The sequence below is a fragment of the Chelonia mydas genome, chromosome 9 (genome assembly GCF_015237465.2).
Source record: "Chelonia mydas isolate rCheMyd1 chromosome 9, rCheMyd1.pri.v2, whole genome shotgun sequence".
Classification (NCBI taxonomy): Eukaryota; Metazoa; Chordata; order Testudines; family Cheloniidae; genus Chelonia; species Chelonia mydas.
The window spans coordinates 13076093-13097808 of record NC_057855.1 but is presented as its reverse complement, the minus strand read 5'-3'; positions in this window follow the sequence as shown (position 1 = coordinate 13097808).

The following is a 21716-nucleotide window of genomic DNA, read 5'->3' as shown; positions in this document are numbered from 1 at the left end:
AACTTGCCTATAAGGCTATTTAGTATTACTTGTTTCATTTCAGAGATAGGGAAACTAAGGCACAGATAAGTCAAGTGATTTGCCAAGGTCACACAGCAAAGTCAAGACAGAACCAGGAATGCAAACTTAAGGGCCTGATTCCATAAATACTTGTGAATGTGAGTAACTTTACTTTTAGGAGTATTGCCATTAATGCCAAGAGGGACATCTCAGGGCAGTAAACAGCACATCTGGCAGTGAGTGGTTGCAAGACCAGGCCCCAAGTGTACTGAATTGCATTTCCCGGTCTGTGACATAAAGCCATGCCTGGGGACTTTTTATAACCATATTCTCCTATAAATTGTCTTCTGTGTAGTTTTTTTTAAAAGTAGTGACTTTGACGCATTGACCTTCTGTAGAGTCATTTCATTCTCTTAAATACATATTTAGTGACTTTTGAAAAATCATTTTAGTGGCCCAATGGACCAAAAGGGTGTGGGATTGTTAAAATCGACTTTATCAATATATGTTTAGTGATGTTTAAAAAATTCAGGTTTTTGACGTAATTATTGATGCAAAGGAGCCATTACAGCCTATTGGGTAATTAAATACCTTTTCATAAACAACCTATTTACTGTATGCAGCCTAAATTTATGGACACAATGAAAGTTAATGACTCCTCTGGAATCATTACATCAACTCAGGGACACGCTTTGGGAGTAGTGTTATTTTTTATTTCCATTTTCATATTAGTATTAATGAGAAAACTATGAGGTTTTCAGAAAAATACAAATTGTGCGTGTATGTTTATGTGCATGAAAAAAAGCTTAGTGAGCAAGCTACCTTTCCTTTTTATGCCTAACAAAGCTAAACCATCTCAGTGAAAACAGATGGCCATGCTTTGAGAGGTTTTGTTAATACAGAATGTAGCAGGTTAAAATTTATAATTTTTATTTTCACTTCTGCAACTGATTTATGAACTGTGCTAGCCACATTTTATACCTCTCCTCTGTAGCCATAATTCTACCTGGGTCAGCCTGACATTTATTGTGTAACTAATGAAGGGGTTTGGATGTATCCAGGTACAATATGGCATTGAATCTGGAAATCATTCTGGTGTCCTCAGTGGAGACTCTTTGTAATTCAGTGATGACTTCAGTATCCAACCAACCCTATCTCATCACATTGGATTTTTTCCCCCCTTGCATCTAGATATATTTTAAGAATCTTGTAATAGATAAATTGTTTTTTTTAATTTTGCTTTAGAATATCAAAGGGAATTATTCAGTTATTAAATATTAGACACCAAGGATGAGATTTTCAAGAGTGCTCAGTACCCAGAACTGATAGCAGATTTTCAAGAGCTCAGTTCCCAGTAGACATCTATATGAAGTGGCCAAAACCTAATGGGACCTGAGACCTTTTGAAAATACAGTCACTTTATTTAGGCCTCTAAATGGGAGATGATGGGTGTTGAGCTCATATGAAAATCAGGTCCTAGATCATTCAAGGAATTGTTAATTGTTATGCAGAAACTCTCATTTCTAGCTTGCCAGTTCAAATCCTCCCCATACCTATTGTAATCAAAAGTTATCATCTGAAGGTTGTTTAGTAGCCTATGCCAAATGAGTGGTTGGTCTTGAATTGTTTCCTTATGTCCACACTACAAAATTGCCAACATGTTTTGGTGAGAACTGTCTGCTTTGTTCATAATCTCATCAGAAAGGCCAAAAACTAAATGGCAATGGAGAGGAAACCGTCCTTGCTCCCAGTTTGGCAATGGACTACGTGCCAGGAAGATCACATTGCTTCTGCACATGCTGAACCTATTCTGTGGATAAACAGAGGAATTTAGTGCCCAGGACTGTCAATCCAGCAGAAAAATTCACAGAAGATTAAAAACAGACAGATAAATGGCAAACGCATGCACCGCCGCGCAGTTTCTGCTTTAGGACAGAGCCATCACACATACAGCCTGGAAGTCAGTGGCAAAACTCCCATTAACTTCCAGGGGGCCAGGATTTCACTTTTGGTTCCTCTGAACAGGAGACGCCCAGCATTGTCTTGGTTCTTTCGAGTCTTTTGAAGGTTTCTTCATTATACCCCCATATCCCGTAAAGACATGCTCAAAGTTAGGCATGAGTGTAAATCTTTGCAAGATCAGGGTCTATATTCATAAAGAAGGCATTCACTGCACAGAGTCAGTGCTTTATAAGGTGCCAGTTCAGGAGAGCATCCCTACTCAAGACAGCACTGAAGCACATGCTTAACTTCAAGCAAATATTTATTGTCAATGTGTAAAGTTAAGCACATGCTTATGGACTGTCCTGAATCAAGCCCTAAATAAGGAAAATATCATTCTGGTGTCTTCCTTAGATTATAGCAAGAGTTAAAGCAATGACAATCTTATTAATAGATTGTAAATTCAGTTCCTCTTTATTACTGTTGAACAAAAAAGGCTGAAAATCATTCAAGTGAAAGAGTGGAACCAACTATTTCAAGGGTCCTAAATCTTCCAGACTAGGCAAATAAAGCTTTTGCACAACACCTACCACAGAGGGGTTCTGGAACTATGGTATTTAATCATGATGTACCACGACAATACCCTCTGCCATGTACATTGGCCAAACTGGACAGTCTCTATGCAAAAGAATAAATGGACAGAAAACTGACATCAGGAATTATAACATTAAAAAACCAATAGGAGAACACTTCAATCTCCCTGGTCACGCAATAACAGACTTAAAAGTGGCAATTCTGCAACAAAAAAACAGACTCCAATGAGAAACTGCAGAACTGGAATTAATTTGCAAACTGGACACCATCAAATTAGGCCTGAATAAAGACTGGGAGTGGATGGGTCATTACAAAAACTAATTTCGCCATACTAATTTCCCCCTACTGTTACTCACACCTTCTTGACAACTGTTTGAAATGGGCCACCCTCATTACCGCTACAAAAGTGACATCAATAACATGACAAGAAAATAAACCCTTTGGCAGAACCATTTTTAAGTGGTCTCAGCTAATCACATAGCTAAACATAGCTTGTATATGGGACCCATAAATGGCAAGTATTTTTAGGGCCTGATTCTGCAACCACTGAAGTCAATGACAGAACTCCCACTGATTTCAGTGAGAGCAAGTCTGAATGGAAGTGCTATTCTACAGGGTATTGTTCCATTTTTTGACTATAGTCAGTCACATAGCTGAATACAAACCGAGAGTGCCTGGTGGTCCGTTCTTAATCTTATGACAGGACAGCACTTTGAAGTTCAGCCAAGGCAACTACCCTATAACTTTTCTTTTTTTACTGTCTGTGTTGAGCCTGAAGCACAAAAGATCTTTTTTCCATCTGGGTGACTTCATCTGCTACCCCGAGACCTCATCCTTTAGGAGCTCAGTGATGTATTCAGTGCACCAAATTTGGTTTCAGCATTTAGGATTTTAGTGAGTTTTGGGAGTTCTTTATTGTTACCCATTTCCTGCTCTGCTAGGAGTGTCTAAATTGTGGGTCTTCCTGGGAGAGTAGATTTCCCCCTGACTGTTTCTGAGTACCCCAGTCTTTTTCCCTGTTTGCTATAGAATTCTCGGGAAAGTTTGTTCCATGTCGCCTAGGACTACAATTAAACAAAGACAGGCGTGAGCAGCAAAAGCTGGACCTGGATTGACATCCATACTTCTTCCAAAGATAACAGGTGATTGGAGCTGGGGTCCCAGTTCAGGTTTATTGCTCTACTTAACCCGAAGATGGCTCCATATATTCAACCGAATACTTGCTTCTCTAGAGTCAATTCTGTTCTTTCATCCCTGTATCCAACACCTGCATCATCTGACACCTCTCTATGGTACAAAGACAGTAGCACAAACTTAACTACTCCAATGTAAATAACACTGCTATACTACAAAGTCAGGTCTGCGGGATACATTAAAAAGTAGAGTCTTCTTTATCACAAGTTAATAAAAGTCACCAATAAAAAAGGTCTGCAGGTTCTAATGGCAAGAAAACACTAATGAATGAGGATTAATGGAAAATTAGGGTATAAAAGACAGAGGAGAGCTGAAGAAAAATCAATGGCTATATCAATAAGTCTGAACTGATGATAAATCCACAGCAACAGCAGCAAGTACTTACGGATACATCAGGTTAAATTTATCAGTGGTGTAAGTTGAACGTTAAGCGTAAATAAATTGATCAGGAAGGAGTACAGGTGCCAAACAATTCCATGGTGCACCACTCTGGAATGCAGCAGCTGTGCAAAGAGAGTCTAATACCTGGTCACCCAAGATAGGGGAGGGTGGCAGCTGAACAAGGGGGTGTAACCGGCTAAGAAAAATAACATTCCAGAGGCATCCGAAGGGGAAAGTCTCACTAAGACGATTCAGCAACAGTGTAATCGGTTGAAAAGTGCTTAACAGCGGATGTGAGGTTAAAGCAGGCTCCAGTATATACCCTAAGCCTACGCTGGCAGCGTGGCAGACATCCCCCGCACCCCTGAGCGCGCACACAAAGATCACACATATATACACTTTTTTTTCCTCTTTCATTATTCACCCAGAAGTGAATGGTGCCCCCCACCCCGCCCCGCCATCAGACTGTATGACACAGCGAGACTTCAGCCAAAACTCAAAACCCTCCATCCTCCCCACTCAGCCTCCACGGGGCCTTCCTATCCTCCCTCCTACCAAAGTACAGCCTGGAAAGTGCAAAGTAGCTAATATTACATTTCTAAACGTGCCCACTGGTAAGTCGCCCGAGAAGAAAATGCGAGCCCTGTTTCTATTCTGGGTTGGCATGGCTGACGATAAAAATATTAATTCTAATTTCAGTCCTGGCAGGGCACTCATTAGGCATTTGTAAAGCTTGAAAAGCAGAATACGCTGCAGCCCAGCAGCGGTGAGACATTCTGCACAATGCTCCTTCGCTGATTCCCTTCTCCCCAGTGATGATGAATACTCACGACGGAGAGATTAGAGCATCTGCTTCGCTCAGGTAATAAAGTGTTCCGTGCCTCTTCATTGTAGTCATCTTGCTGATTCTAAGCGAATTGGACACGGCTGATACTGGGATTCAGCTAATGTGCTACTGCAAATATTTTAAACCAGAAATTGACGGTGAACGGCAGTCGAGCCCATTGGAATAATCATTATTAGAATATTGCATGCACTTAGATTTATGGCTGTTAATTGTGATAAACGACACACACAAAAGTCTGCACCTGAATTTGAATGTGTGGAGCTCTTTAATTTTCCCTCTTCGTTTCCGAAAGAAAAGCTGCAGTCCTTTCACCAGCAACTATTACCGTCTTTATATAACCTGCCACGGTGAATCAAGGCCCTGGATAGCACATAGTATACCACACATAGAGAACTCATAAACACACTGCTGGGAAGGCTGCATAACTCAGAATTCCAATTTGGGTATAAAGAATGAAAGTTACCCTCTCCTAGTGAGGCAATGTCTCCTAGTAGTTAGATCAGGAGTCAGGCCACCTGGGTTCTATTCTTTAGTTTGTTTCTGATTCGCTATGGGTCAATTGAAAGACCAATGGAAACACTCCCTTTGACTTTGCTGGGATTTGGCTCAGGTCCTGGGTGACTTTGGGAATCATAGAATCATAGAATATCAGGGTTGGAAGGGACCTCAGGAGGTCATCTAGTCCAACCCCCTGCTCAAAGCAGGACCAATCCCCAATCAAATCATCCCAGCCAAGGCTTTGTCAAGCCTGACCTTAAAAACTTCCAAGGAAGGAGATTCTACCACCTCCCTAGGTAACGCATTCCAGTGTTTCACCACCCTCCTAGTGAAAAAGTTTTTCCTAATATCCAACCTAAACCTCCCCCACTGCAACTTGAGACCATTACTCCTTGTCCTGTCCTCTTCTACCACTGAGAATAGTCTAGAACCATCCTCTCTGGAACCACCTCTCAGGTAGTTGAAAGCAGCTATCAAATCCCCCCTCATTCTTCTCTTCTGCAGGCTAAACAATCCCAGTTCCCTCAGCCTCTCCTCATAAGTCATGTGTTCCAGACCCCTAATCATTTTTGTTGCCCTTCGCTGGACTCTCTCCAATTTATCCACATCCTTCTTGTAGTGTGGGGCCCAAAACTGGACACAGTACTCCAGATGAGGCCTCACCAATGTCAAATAGAGGGGAACGATCACGTCCCTCGATCTGCTTGCTATGCCCCTACTTATACATCCCAAAATGCCATTGGCCTTCTTGGCAACAAGGGCACACTGCTGACTCATATCCAGCTTCTCGTCCACTGTAACCCCTAGGTCCTTTTCCGCAGAACTGCTGCCTAGCCATTCAGTCCCTAGTCTGTAGCTGTGCATTGGGTTCTTCCGTCCTAAGTGCAGGACCCTGCACTTATCCTTATTGAACCGCATCAGGTTTCTTTTGGCCCAATCCTCCAATTTGTCTATGTCCCTCTGTATCCTATCCCTGCCCTCCAGCGTATCTACCACTCCTCCCAGTTTAGTATCATCTGCAAATTTGCTGAGAGTGCAATCCACACCATCCTCCAGATCATTTATGAAGAAGGAATCATTCTGTGCCTCAGTTTACCCCTCTGTGTGACTTTGGGAAAGCTAAGGACCCTTTCTGTGCTAAAGCCAAGGACCCTTTCTGTGCTTCAGTTTAATATTTACATAAAAATACTTGCCTACCATATCTGTTGGAGGGTTAAGTAGGACACTGACTGAGCCTGAAGTTTGGTGTGGTTTGGTTTTATTTTCTGTGTTTTCCCACCTTAAAATCTAGAAATTTGCTGTCTGGTGAAGACAGCTGCCATGTCGTGTTTGGCTCAGCTGTAGCTTTTCATGGAAGACACACATTGTGGCTCTAAAATAAGTCATCTAGTCCAAAAATATATGGTTGCCCTTTGTTTATGTGAATGCAACATACAGACTGATGCAGCATAATCACAACATAGATTAAACCACACTGTCAATAAAGTTGAATAAACCATTAGGTTTGAAAGTGCCTGTTTGTGACTCAGCAAAGGTGATGAATCTCCTCCAAGCTAACTACTGTATTTTGTCTTCTTTTTAAGGGCTGTCAGCTTACTCATAGCTACGACATGCCACATTTTGTTGGCCAGCATCCTTGTTGCACTAATACATAACACTTACATTACTGGGCTAAATCCTAGAGAACCTCATACGATCAATAGAAATCAAACACACGGACTAAGTCTGCAGTCAGGGGGTGGAGGGGAAGTTCCAATCAAATCAACGATTCAGTTGCTTCCATGTGTTTTAATATACCGAGGGTGGGGACCTCCAGCTGCACCTTAATAATAATAAAGTCAATATCATATTTTTCAGAAAGGTGTTATGAATGTGCAAAGGGCCAGATGTTGTCCTTTCATGAAGAGCTACGTGTCCTTATTCTGAACTATGCCTCACAAGATTGTTGGGTTTAAAAAGGCCACACTTGTCTGCCTATTGTCCTCATAAAATAGAACTGTTAATGCCTTTCCTGTTTGAAGAACGAGGGTGTTTCTAGAATGACGAGGTCTGACAGCATGACATGACTAGGCCAGGGATGCTCACATGGCTAGCAACATCAATTGCCATTTTAGTAGGAAGTGGGGCTGAAAAGGCTAAAATTTAGAGATGAGAAACTTCCGTCTTCAAAACTTGCCTTGCAAGACTGTAGTTTGGGAAATACATAACAATAAACTCATGTTTACTTTGTGCAGAATTCATGGCATGATGAGGATAATAAGACCTTCCAAGGCAATAATTGTTCACTGTAGGGTGCTTCTGCATCTCAAATTGCTCAGCATCTGGGCTTCAAATCATTTGTGCTCCTGGTGGGTAATACTGCCAGCTAAACAGGCAGGCAGACAAGTAGCGTTTTTAAACTTACACAGCATGATCATAGTGTGCGTGCAGTTAGGGCTCAGCTTATTATCATCATGAATTGTTATCTGAACCATGGAGGCAAATATCAAAATAGCTCCTACGCGACAATGCTTTAAAAACGTTCACGTGTCTTCATTCATAAGAACAACACTTGGTCTGTGGTTTTTGATATGGCATTGTTTTGGCATCTTCTTTTTGGCATGCTGTAAATAAGAAAGCAATTGTATATGTTTCAGAGTAGCAGCCGTGTTAGTCTGTATTCGCAAAGAGAAAAGGAGGACTTGTGGCACCTTAGAGACTAACCAATTTCTTTGAGCATAAGCTTTCGTGAGCTACAGCTCACTTCATCGGATGCATTCAGTGTAGCTCACGAAAGCTTATGCTCAAAGAAATTTGTTCGTCTCTAAGGTGCCACAAGTCCTCCTTTTCTTTTTGCAATTGTATACGGTAGTTCAGAAAACATCTCACCTTCATTGAAAATCTGGTTGGACTTGATCATCTGGTATTTCTGATTTAGTTTTACGCTAAATGGAATGAATAGTTTAAGTAGAAAGCGAGATTTTTGCCGAGTTTCAAAAGGAATGTGATGCTGGCACTTTATAAAGCAGAAATAAGTCTGTGCTACAGCCTGGTAAAAAAGTATGGGCCCTTCTGATTATTGCTTCAAGGTTTGTCCATACTTGATGGCTGTTTAGGGGGGCTTCGTAGTCCACTATTGATCAATCTTGGGTATTTATATGACACACACACCCCGCCCCCGGTTCCTATCTGAGTGCCTCACAGTATTGATAGTATTTATCCTCACAACACCCATTAGATAGGAATTTACTGTTATCCCCATTTTACAGATGGGAATGTGAGAGACTAAGGCCCATATTTTGTTAAACGTGTTTAGGTATTGTACCACTCAGCATTGCAACACCTAACCCCTAGGGGTATGTCTACACTGCAATTAGACACCCATGGTTGGCCCATGCCATCTGACTCAGGCTCGCAAGAAGCTGTTTAATTGTGGTGTAAACATTTGGGCTTGGTCTGCAACCTGAGCTCTGGGTCCCTTTTCCCTGGCAGGGGCTGAGAGCCCAGGCCCAAACATCTACATCACAGTTAAATAGCCCTGTAAGCCCGAGTCAGCAGGCATGAGCCAGCTGTGGGTTTTTTATTGCAGTGTAGACATACACTAGGTGTCCTGCCACCTAGTGGAATCCCTGGACTAGAGCTAGGTGCTCAGGCTCCCCACAGTGGGTGAGTTAGAGCCATAGGAAACCGATACTCAGAAGCCAACAGCTAAGCAGGGAGCTGCCTAAGTTAGCCAGGAATGAAATGCTGGAGAGGGGGCTGGGGAGAAGAGGATGGCTTAAGCACCTAAGTGTCTGACCGGCTGCACCTGGCTGACAGGCCAGAGATAATAGGTAAGTGGGGAAGTGGGAAGGTAAGTGGGGAAGTGGGACACCGGGAGGAAGCACGAGCAGGAGAACACAAGAGGGAAGGGCTCCTGCCTCATACTGAGAAAGCAGGAGGATCAGTGAGTTATCTTAAGTGCCTATACACAAATGCAAGAAGCCTGGAAAACAAGCAGGGAGAACTGGAAGTCCTGGCAGAGTCAAGGAATTATGATGTGATTGGAATAACAGAGACTTGGTGGGATAATTCACATGACTGGAATACTGTCATGGATGGATATAAACTGTTCAGGAAGGACAGGCAGGGCAGAAAAGGTCGGGAAGTTGCATTGTATGTAAGAGAGCAGTTTGACTGCTCAGAGCTCTGGTATGAAACTGCAGAAAAACCTGAGACTCTCTGGATTAAGTTTAGAAGCGTGAGCAACAAGGGTGATGTCGTGATGGGAGTCTGCTACAGACCACCAGACCAGGGGGATGAGGTGAATGAGGCTTTCTTCCGGCAACTAATGGAAGTTACTAGATCGCAGGCTCTGGTTCTCATAGGAGACTTCAATCACCCTGATATCTACTGGGAGAGCAATACAGCGGTGCACAGACAATCCAAGAAGTTTTTGGAAAGTGTAGGGGACAATTTCCTGGTGCAAGCGCTGGAGAAACCGACCTGGGGCAGAGCTCTTCTTGACCTGCTGCTCACAAACTGGGAAGAATTAGTAGGGGAAGCAAAAGTGGATGGGAACCTGGGAGGCAGTGACCATGAGATGGTCGAGTTCAGGATCCTGACACAAGGAAGAAAGGAGAGCAGCAGGATACGGATCCTGGACTTCAGAAAAGCAGACTTTGACTTCCTCAGGGAACTGATGGGCAGGATCCCCTGGGAGAATAACATGAGGGGGAAAGGAGTCCAGGAGAGCTGGCTGTATTTTAAAGAATCCTTATTGAAGTTACAGGGACAAACCATCCCGATGTGTAGAAAGAATAGTGAATATGGCAGGCGATCAGCTTGGCTTAACAGTGAAATCCTTGCTGATCTTAAACACAAAAAAGAGGCTTACAAGAAGTGGAAGATTGGACAAATGACCAGGGAGGAGTATAAAAATATTGCTCAGGCATGCAGGAGTGAAATCAGGAAGTTTCACTTGGACTTGCAGCTAGCAAGAGATGTTAAGAGTAACAAGAAGGGTTTCTTCAAGTATGTTAGCAACAAGAACAAAGTCAAGGAAAGTGTGAGCCCCTTCCTGAATGAGGGAGGCAACCTAGTGACAGAAGGTGTGGAAAAGGCTAATGTACTCAATGCTTTTTTTACCTCTGTCTTCACGAACAAGGTCAGCTCCCAGACTGCTGCACTGGGCAGCACAGCATGGGGAGGAGGTGACCAGCCCTCTGTGGAGAAAGAAGTGGTTCGGGACTATTTAGAAAAGCTGGATGAGCACAAGTCCATGGGGCTGGATGAGCTGCATCCGAGAGTGCTAAAGGAGTTGGCGGATGTGATTGCAGAGCCATTGGCCATTATCTTTGAAAACTCATGGCGATCGGGGACTGGAAAAAGGCTAATGTAGTGCCCATCTTTTAAAAAGGGAAGAAGGAGGATCCTGGGAACTACAGGCCAGTCAGCCTCTCCTCAGTCCCTGGAAAAATCATGGAGCAGGTCCTCAAGGAATCAATTTTGAAGCACTTAGAGGAGAGGAAAGTGATCAGGAACAGTCAGCATGGATTCACCAAGGGCAAATCATGCCTGACTAATCTAATTGCCTTCTATGACAAGATAACTGGCTCTGTGGATGAGGGGAAAGCAGTGGACGTGTTATTCTTTGACTTTAGCAAAGCTTTTGATACGCTCTCCCACAGTATTCTTGCCAGCAAGTTAAAGAAGTATGGGCTGGATGAATGGACTATAAGGTGGATAAAAAGCTGGCTGGATCGTTGGGCTCAACTAGTAGTGATGAATGGCTCCATGACTAGCTGGCAGCCGGTATCAAGTGGAGTGGCCCAAGGGTCGGTCCTGGGGCCGGTTTTATTCAATATCTTCATTAATGATCTGGAAGATGGCATGGACTGCACCCTCAGCAAGTTTGCAGATGACACTAAACTGGGGGGAGTGGTAGATACATTGGAGGGTAGGGATAGGATATAGAGGGCCCTAGACAAATTAGAGGATTGGGCCAAAAGAAATCTGATGAGGTTCAACAGGGACAAGTGCGCAGTCCTGCACTTAGGATGGAAGAATCCCATGCACCGCTACAGATTAGGGACTGAATGGCTCGGCAGCAGTTCTGCAGAAAAGAACCTAGGGGTTACAGTGGACGAGAAGCTGCATATGAGTCAACAGTGTGCCCTTGTTGCCAAGAAGGCATTTTGGGCTGTATAAGTAGGGGCATTGCCAGCAGATCGAGGGACGTGATCGTTCCCCTCTATTCGACATTGGTGAGGCCTCATCTGGAGTACTGTGTCCAGTTTTGGGCCCACACTACAAGAAGGATGTGGAAAAATTGGAAAGCGTCCAGCAGAGGGCAAGAAAAATGATTAGGGGGCTGGAGCACATGACTTATGAGGAGAGGCTGAGGGAACTGGGATTGTTTAGTCTGCAGAAGAGAAGAATGAGGGGGGATTTGATAGTTCCTTTCAGCTACCTGAAGGGGGTTCCAAAGAGGATGGATTTAGACTGTTCTCAGTGGTAGCAGATGACAGAACAAGGAGTAATGGTCTCAAGTTGCGGTGGGGGAGGTTTAGGTTGGATATTAGGAAAAACTTTTTCACTAAGCGGGTGGTGAAGCACTGGAATGCGTTACCTAGGAAGGTGGTGGAATCTCCCTCCTTTGAGGTTTTTAAGGTCAGGCTTGACAAAGCCCAGGCTGGGATGAGTTAGTTGGGGCTTTGGGCAAGGGGTTGGGCTAGATGACCTCCTGAGGTCCCTTCCAACCCTGATATTCTATGATTCTATGAATACCTCCTTCCACTTGGGATCTTGAAGTCAGGCACAAAAGTCAGTACACTCACTTAGGTAGCCCATTTCCTAATAGCCAGAGTTAGACCTCAGCTGAGCAATGGTTTTGAAAATGTCAGTGGTGCCTAAACGGTGGACCTAGCCACCTAAAGAAGCAGATAAACAGCTAAATACCTTTGAGGATCTGGGCCTAAGTGCCAAAGTCACTTTTGAAAATAGGATTTAGTCATATAAAATGTAATCATGTTGGCTTTGCGATGTAGACATTCCCAAAGTCAGAAAAAGTCTGTCGTGGACTCATCAATGGAACCTGGTTCTCAAGTCGTGACTAGTGCCCTAAGTACTGATCCATGTGTCAGGATGTCATGCTACTGAATTTAGGAAACAGAGGGTAATGGTCATGGAATAAATCATTGTGAATAATTTATCAGAGGAACCTACAGTAACTCTTTTTTCATCTTGAGAGTATCAGTTTACAGGGTGAGATTTTACTACTAATGGGCCTGAATTTGGGTGTAGTCGTGTTCATTTGCCTTTGCTGGTTTCAGTGGTAACCAATAACAATTTATAGCTAGTTTCTGATACCCTCACTTATTGCTTACATAGTCCCACTGAAGTCAACAGTGGAGTAAGAAACTAATCAGCATGGGTAAAGATATCAGCTCATCAATAGTACAGCAGAGTGTATAGTAAAAAGCACATCTTCACAGATGATTTGAGGACTCATTCAAGTGAATGTGCATAAGCAAGATAAGTGGTGGCAAATAGTGAATAGGCTCTGGGAGTTCATTTGCAAGAATATTGGCAAAGGTTTTTTCTGTATTCTCTCAGTACCACCTTACAGCTGTAGACAGGTTCTTCCTTTTTCAGTTGAATTGCAGAATATTGATAATAACAGCCCTTACACGACTTCTTTCTTTCTTTCTTTCTTTCTTTCTTTCTTTCTTTCTTTCTTTCTTTCTAGGTGATCCTTGAGCCAGTAAACATGTTCTGCAAGAGAAGTAGGTATTGTATGCAGTGACTTCATTATACTCTATTAAACAGTGCTATCAGATGGTACTTCCTGTGACTACCTACTTGGCCTGGACCTGAATAGGCAAAAGATTCATTCACACTAAATGCTTGTTATAATTAATTAATTCTCTGGCCCAGATCCTGGGCTCCATCTGAGCTGTACACAACCCTGATTAGGAGTGGGGAGCACAAAGGTAGATTTAAGGCTTTGAAGATGGTCAGATTTACCAGGCCAAATCCCAATGTAAAGTAGCATAGATGGTGTCCTTGGATGGCTGGGGCATATTATGCCTTAGCTATTCCCTTTTCTCTCCAGATATTCTTCCCTTCACCAGGGAGCCAAGAGCATGTGGTGCAGAAGTCATTACAATGGCTCTTTGTCACCAAAAGGTTCCCATAGGCAAAATGGATCTGCACCTAGCCAGCCCCACTGGGTTAGAGGTTGCTTTGTACCCCTGTAGGACACTTGAGAATCGGCCCTTAATGTTTACATAAGACCTTTGAAAAGTAACCTATCTTAAGAGTGAGCTGAGATCCCTATCTTTTTCTCTGCTTTTATCTGTATGGGTCTAAGGCAATTAGTCAATAAGCAAGGACGCAGGATGAAAACATATGGGCTTTGATATTTAATAAATGTATTAACAGAGACCACCACTTAATATTCAGCTTCTGCCTTAGGAGTATAAAGTAATAAGCATTAGGTCCTTTTTAATGAAGAATTTCCTTTATCAAAAAGAGCCCTGGCAGAATGTCAAAGACATTTTCTGACCTTCTAGTATTCTGGCCTGCATGAATTTTTAACAAGATGCTATATATCTGGAAGGTCTATTAGAATTCATCTGCATGAAACCTATCCCCTTAGATCCTCCACCCCTTTTTTTTTTTATTAATCAGACTACTGATGCAGAGAAAGGGAAAGTATCTATAATAGCAAGGGAATATTTAATTTATGTAAATGAAGTTTAAAAAAAGTCCTTATTCAAGTTAATAAAACCTCACACATTGCTCTTAAATATTAATAGTGGCTGGCAAACATCCTTTATTTATTGTGACATTTTCATTTATATTCATTTTTGAATATATCAACAAAGGAAAGTGTTCCAAGGAGCTGCTGGAAAATGCCTATTTTAAAGAGCATAACATGCATAACTTATCATTAAATGCACACGCTTATTCCTTCATTTCTGTAAAACATCCTCTTTTTTTTCTATATTCCAGAAACCCTTTTTGATTTGTAACCTTTTTGAAAAAAATAAATATAATTGACCCAAAGCAGATTATTTCAATGCTATAGTATTTAGCAGAGTGTAATGCAGAAAGTTTTCCCATCGTTTCTCCCAGTTTTTATTTTTAGAGTCATTTAATGACATTTTGCAAATTTGGAGTAGCTGAAAAAAAAATGCTGTGGTTATTTTTCCAAACTTCCATTGATAATACCGCCACTTCCCACCTCACTTCAAATAATACTGTTCACCAGTGACATGAAAAATGTTTTACTGCCTCCTGAAATGCACACTGGCCACTGCTGGAGATAGGCTACTGGATTAGCAGGATACTTGCTCTGATCCACTATAGCAATTCTTTATGTCCTACATACTTTATCGTCAATGCAGAACATAAAAAAAAAAACCCTCATGGAACAAAAAAATTGATCGCCTCCTTACTGAGTCAGGTCGATAAAGCACATGGAGCAGCATCTCTAGGTTTCCTTTGATGTGATCAGTATGCTCCTTATTCATTGCTAATATCAATGCTTACGTGCAGCAAGAAGGCGGCAGACATTACATTTCCGTAAATAGATTGTTAGAAAATGGTAGGCCTTAGCCTCATGATCAATAACGACTAAGGATACGATTTGGTCACTGATTCCGTGACTTTAACGGATCTTTGCGACTTCTGCAGCTTCAACTTCAGCCTCAGGCTGTTGGCCCCGGATTGGGTGACCAGCTAGCAAGTGTGAAAAATCAGGATAGAGGGTCGGGTGTAACAGGTGCCTATATAAGACAAAGCCATGAATATCGGGACTGTCCCTATGAAATCGGGGCATCTGGTCACCCTAGCCGCAGGCGGTGGGGCTCAGGCTTCAGCCACGCATAATGGGGTGCCAGCTTCAGCCCCGCCAACACCACACCCTGATTTTGTACATTTTCCCCCTGACAGTTCTGTGAATTTTGCTTAATTTTACCGTGACAAAATTGTATTCATAATAAATGCCACTAAGAGGATTTTTTATGTCACTGATTGTTTTTTTGCTTGTTTCACAGGCATTTTCCCTATCCTAATGAGCCAAATTCATCCCAGGGGTAATTCCACCGGTGTCACTGGAGTCTGTGTAGTTGCACCTAGGAGGAATTTGACCCGGTGTGATTGATGGGAGAGAAATACAGGGAGTTCTTCACACATTCAAACACTAACTGGTCTCTTCCAGCTTGAGTTCATTGCTGTTTGCTGCTCAGGATCTTGATGGACAACAGACTCATCTGAGCAATAGAGACTGATTTCTTTAGCTGAGACTTTTAGGGTCAAACAGGTATATACATGAGGGACTGATGGTATTTTATCAGAGTAGCTTTCTCTGGAGTTACTCCAGTGCAGCTAACTTTTCAAATAAGCACATTTAGTGCAATGGTGTTTCTTTGTTCTTTGTTGGTAGGGCTGCAATTTTAAGGGTGCCCTGAACTAAGGGGGTCAGACTACTGAAATATTTCAGTGAAGGGAGTTTGTTTTGTTTTGTTTTTGCCAGGAAAGGTTTCTCAGGTCAAGGATGGAACTTCTGGTCAAAACCAGAGCCAGAGTTCTACCCAACATAGCCAAAGCCCAGTGGTCAAGGCACTCACTTGGGAAGTGGGAGACCCTGGTTTAGGTTCCTGCTCTGAATTATACCTGGGTCTCCCATATCCCAGCTGAGTACCCTAACCCCTTGTGCATTCTGCGATGAGAGTGGACCAGCGGTGGGCAACCTGCTGCCTGCGGGCCGCCAGACAGTTTGTTTACATTTGCACGGCCGCCCGCCGCTCCCAGCAGCTGCAGCTCACCGTTCCCAGCCAATGGAAGCTGCAGGAAGCAGCGCAGCTGACCTGGCAGTTACCATTTGACCTGCCCATCAGCCAGTCCCCATTAATCACGGGTGGGGTGGGGGGTGGAGCTCAGAAAAAAAGCTTTGCCAAACAGAGTAGATGGTGTCTGGGCGTGTGGGAATAACTGGTGCAGTAGATAGTCTCGCCAGCATGGGCAACAGGAAGAGTCCATTTAACCTGACCCAGATGAAGAATGCACAGTGCCGTAGGCACACAGAGAGAAATGGAATGACCAGAGGAGTGAATGGGAGATGGGACCATCCCAGAAAAAAGACACAGGGAAGCTGGTGAGGGCAGAAGTGTATCCCAGTATGGGGAGGAGGAGCTGGTGAAGACCTCAGGGGATGGAATAAAGTGAATGGGACACCTTTGCCTTAGCCCTTCTCCAGCTAAGTCTGTGGTTTCTGATTTTCAAATATATGGCTCTAAATATGCCTGAGACAGCTATCAGTGCCACTGTGAATTTCTGTTCTATATAAAATTAAAGTGCTTTTGGCTTTGGGCACAGACTCCCTGTGTGGGCAGACCAACGTGATTAATGCTTGCACCCCCCGGGCCTAGTTCAATGCATTATGCATAACACCACTCCTAGTATGCTGCCCAGATTGAATGGGTAAGCTGATCTATGAAAAACCGATGCAAGGACTGGTATATGCCCCAGTCTGCAGGGGGCACCAATAGGAGTGTGTACAAACAAAGAAGAACAAGCTGCTTGGTAAGCACAGGAGAAGAGGCCTGAGACCTGAATGCTCTTTATTAAATTCACAAAATGACTTACTGGCGTTACACTATACACTAGCTCATCAACATTCAGTGCCACTGCCAAGGCTTGTCATCAGCATGAAGGAGATTAAAAAAAACCGCACAGAACCATAAGGATGGACAATAAAAGGAAAGCAGTGAGCTGAGAAAAAAATTTCTTTCTCGCTAGAAATTCCTGTACTGGAACCACAGTTAAGCAAGCAACTAGTATATGGCAGATTCTGCAAAATCATTAGTAGCTTCACAGATATTGGTAGTTCTGCATATTTGACATCAGCAGGTTTCTATTTATTTACTATTCTGATAGTGCCCAGAGGCCTCTACTGAGAGTGGTGGGGTTCTGGTATGTTAGGTGCCGTACAAACATATATAGAAAAACAGCCCCTGCTTCAAAGAACTTACAGTCCAAATAGACAAGACGGACACAGAATGAGAAACAGACAAGCACAGAGCAGCAGATTTGGGACTAGAATTCAGGTTTTCTCATCCCTTATGCAGTAACTTGTCCATTTGATCACACTGTCTTATACAAAAGTTGCAAGAGCTGGGCTTGTTCATGTAGTGTGGACACGCACCACTGCAGTAATTACTGCAGTGACTGTAAATGGACCTGATATAGGTCGCCTTATATTTCTAGCATAGACATATCCTGAGTGACCCCAAGCTAGACAAGCCCAGAGACAGCAATCTACTCCCTTGTAGCAAGAAGGCCTGATCTTGCACTAGTGATGTGAATATGTGCTTTGTCATTGACTTAATTGAACTCAGGCTGAAGCCTACCAAAGGCAATTGTAGGATCTTTTATACTGCGGATATTTACTGACCGTTACACAAGTGTTAGGAAGCTAGAGCAGTGGTCCCCAAACTGTGCCCCACCCCCCGAGGGGTGTGAAGGAATGTTTGGGGGGGGGGGTGCAGTGGGGCCCAGGCCAGCCCACTGGGAGGGTGAGCAGGGAGGGATTGCCACCCAGTCCTGCTCTGCCCCCAGCTGTGCTGGGCCTGACCACGGGTCCACTCCCGTCCCCACCCCCCAGCCACAGCCCCCAGCCTTTGCCCCCGGCTGTGGCCTGGCCCCAGCCTCGACCCCCTTACCCCTGTCTGTGCCCCCTGTTCCCGACCACAGCACTGGGTGGGGCGGGGGGTGCTGACAGGGGAAAGGGGGGGCATGACATGGAAAGTCTGGAGACCACTGGGCTGGAGGGAGAGATGATAATGAGGATGTGACCACTAGAACTGTGTATATGAGAATGCCATTGCAATGATATAGTATAACTGCATCTGTGGGATGGGTAAAACTAGATTTTTCAAAGCTCGACAACATTTGTGCGCTTGCAAACACTGATGTGCATATATAAAACAGGCAGAAACTAGGTATTCAGATACTATGGTGGTGATGTAAGAACACGGATGGATGAGGCAAATGTTTCCATTTTCATGCACACATGTGAATTACACGAGCAAGCGCCTGTTTGTACATAAGCAGCACAGCCTAGCGGAATGAACATGGAACTGTGGGGTCATGAATAGCTACATTTTAATTCTAGCTTTTCCTCTTTCCTACTGTGTGACCTTGGCCAAGTCACTAGGCCAACATTTTGGTGGTCTAGATACTACTTAGTCCTGCCTTGAGTGTAGGGGGCTGGACTAGATGACCTCTCGAAGTCCCTTACAGGTCTATGATTTTCTCATAATGTCAGGTATCTAAAGCCATATTTGAACCACTATTTTGGGTCTGTACAAAAGTGAGATTTTTTGGATCTAGGACTCCAGGTGAGTATCCTAACCATAGGGCTAAAGGTTGAAGGGGCAGCACCACCACTAAAACTACCATCACCTTCTCACCCTCCTCTGGCCATTTTGCAAATAGCCAAAATTATTCATGTCTAATTTGTGAACGGGGTCAACCAAAACTGCATATTTTGTTGAATAAAAACTATTCACTGGAAAATTTTGCCCAGCTGTACTTATGACCTTGCTCTCCTCCATACCGGTGAAAATAAGACAGAGTGCAAGCAAGCTTTGGGTGGAATTATGCCAGAATCAATTTCAGGCACAATGCTTCCCTGCCATCTCAACCCCCGCCCCCACAACGTAGGCCTGAGTCTTTAAAGGCACAATCCAATCCAATCAATGTGTTCTGAATCTGCACGTCGTAGTTGTGTTTTGCATGGCTGGGACACGCTATAGAATCTCTTGCATGTAAATATGTTAACAGGCATTGTCCATACTAGAGAAGATCAGGATATTTGTGCTCTTGATGGAACTGGCAAAGGTTCAACAGTTTAATGTGCCCAGTGAGAACAAGTGAATGGCAATGGGACTGTGTACGGCTGAGATGCAGTACGGCATTTTATGTGTACGTATACGCAGGTGTAGCTTTTATTATTCCTTGGCACATTGTACGCCATAGGCTGATATTTTTCTGCTTACATCAGTGTATGATGTTTCTCCTGTGGGTCTTGTATACAATTTGACAGATGCATATACGACATATGCTTAATTCAGGTTATTGGAATTATTTTGGTGTGGGGTAGGCATTGGTGCAGGCAAAAGTGCTTCAAATAAGGTGATTTCCTTACTTTTCAAGAGATACAACATAGGCTAACCCTATGTATTTGTATTTTAGAGATGTAATATTAATGACAAGTAATATGACTGCTTCTGAAAAGTTGTGCCTGTCTGCAGAGAATTATTTAGTCTATCTACAAATAACGCTATAGTAACTGTGCATGGAAAAATAATACAAGAATAACTGGAAAAAGAACGAGGAGTACTTGTGGCACCTTAGAGACTAAGACATTTATTTGTGCATAAGATTTTATGGGCTAAAACCCACTTCATCAGATGCATGCAGTGGAAAATACAGTAGGAAGATAGATATATACACACAGAGAACATGAAAAAATGGGTGTTTCCATACCCACTATAACGAGAGTGATCAGTTAAGGTGAGCTATTACCAGCAGGATAAAAAAAACCTTTTCTAGTGATAATCAGGCTGGCCCATTTCCAACAGTTGACAAGAAGGTGTGAGTAACAGTAGGGGGGAAAATAAGCCTGGGAAAATAGTTTTACTTTATGTAATGCCCCATACACTCCCAGTCTTTATTCAAGCCTAAGTTAATGGTGTCCAGTTTGCAAATTAATTCCAATTCAGCAGTCTCTCGTTGGAGTCTGTTAAAAAGTAAAACTATTTCCCCAAGCTTATTTTCCCCCTACTGTTACTCACACCTTCTTGTCAACTGTTGGAAATGGGCCAGCCTGATTATCACTAGAAAAGGTTTTTTTTCTCCTGCTGATAATAGCTCACCTTAACTGATCACTCTCGTTATAGTGGGTATGGCAACACCCATTTTTTCATGTTCTCTGTGTGTATATATCTATCTTCCTACTGTATTTTCCACTGCATGCATCCGATGAAGTGGGTTGTAGCCCAAAAAATCTTATGCTCAAATAAATTTCTTAGTCTCTAAGGTGCCACAAGTACTCCTCATTCTTTTTGCTGATACAGACTAACACGTCTACCACTCTGAAAAGAATAACTGGGTGTCTATCATCCTCAGGCATCTAGTAGAGAGAAACTTTCCTTAGTGGTTTCAGCAAGAGGACTGGAAATAAGGAATTTCTGAGTTCTAACCCTGACTCTGACATGTCTCTGCCCTGTGCCCATTGCATGTCACTTAAATACTCTGTCTTGGATTCTCCATCTTTAAAGTAGCTGAATATTGTTGTCTTTTGCTTAATATTTGATATTTTTCCTATAAATATTAGTGTGAATTTTCAAAATAACTTCCTTTGAGAGTGCTTTGATCTCCTTTGTGTTTGCTTGCTGCACATATTATACTGGATGAGTTTGCTGGCAGGAAACTTCACAGAAGCAGCAAATTTAAAATGGTTATTAGAAAATATTCATGGAGCGTGAATTTTAAATTGGTACGTGCAAGTATTCACACATGAAACTTGCTTCTAAGAGTCACGCTCTTCCAATAAAAGACCAGAAATTTAAAGTGCAATTTAGGTGGCTAATCCAAACTAGCAGTAACTCAGATTTTAAATGCTGGCCATAAATTGTTTGTCAATGACCAAGAATTATTTGCAGAAATTATTTGGGGACTAATGAACAAAGCAGTGAAAATTGTAACTGTTGACCATTGTTTGAAGATAATTTGTGAGCAAAATAAAAAGCAAATTTTATCCAATTATTCACGGCAAATTATTCACCCATCTCTAATAGCTACCTACTGAGGCTTAATTAGATTTTGTGTATAAACCGCTATATAAGTGCTAAAGCATTATTGTTACTTTAACATTAGAGTGACAATGAATATGCTATTTTTTATAACTTTAGTTCCATTAGTCAGCTGGGTATAAGGAACACTAAATTTTCTTTGAAAAATGTAACTGCTTTTTGGTATACAGTAACAGAGTGGCTCTCTGCAAACAAAACAAAAACATAAATTCACTTGTGGCTGGCTGCAGAAGCCATTTCATTTATACTTATTGGCATACAATCATCTAAATCCTTGGGAGTTGTGAAAAATCTCGTCTAATTCTCAAAAAGAAAAAAAATCATGAATTAAAAAAGGATCTTTTCTATCTGCAAGTTCATATATCTTTTAGGGATGAGCCTCATAAATCACAGACATATTTTCTGAAAGCTCAGTT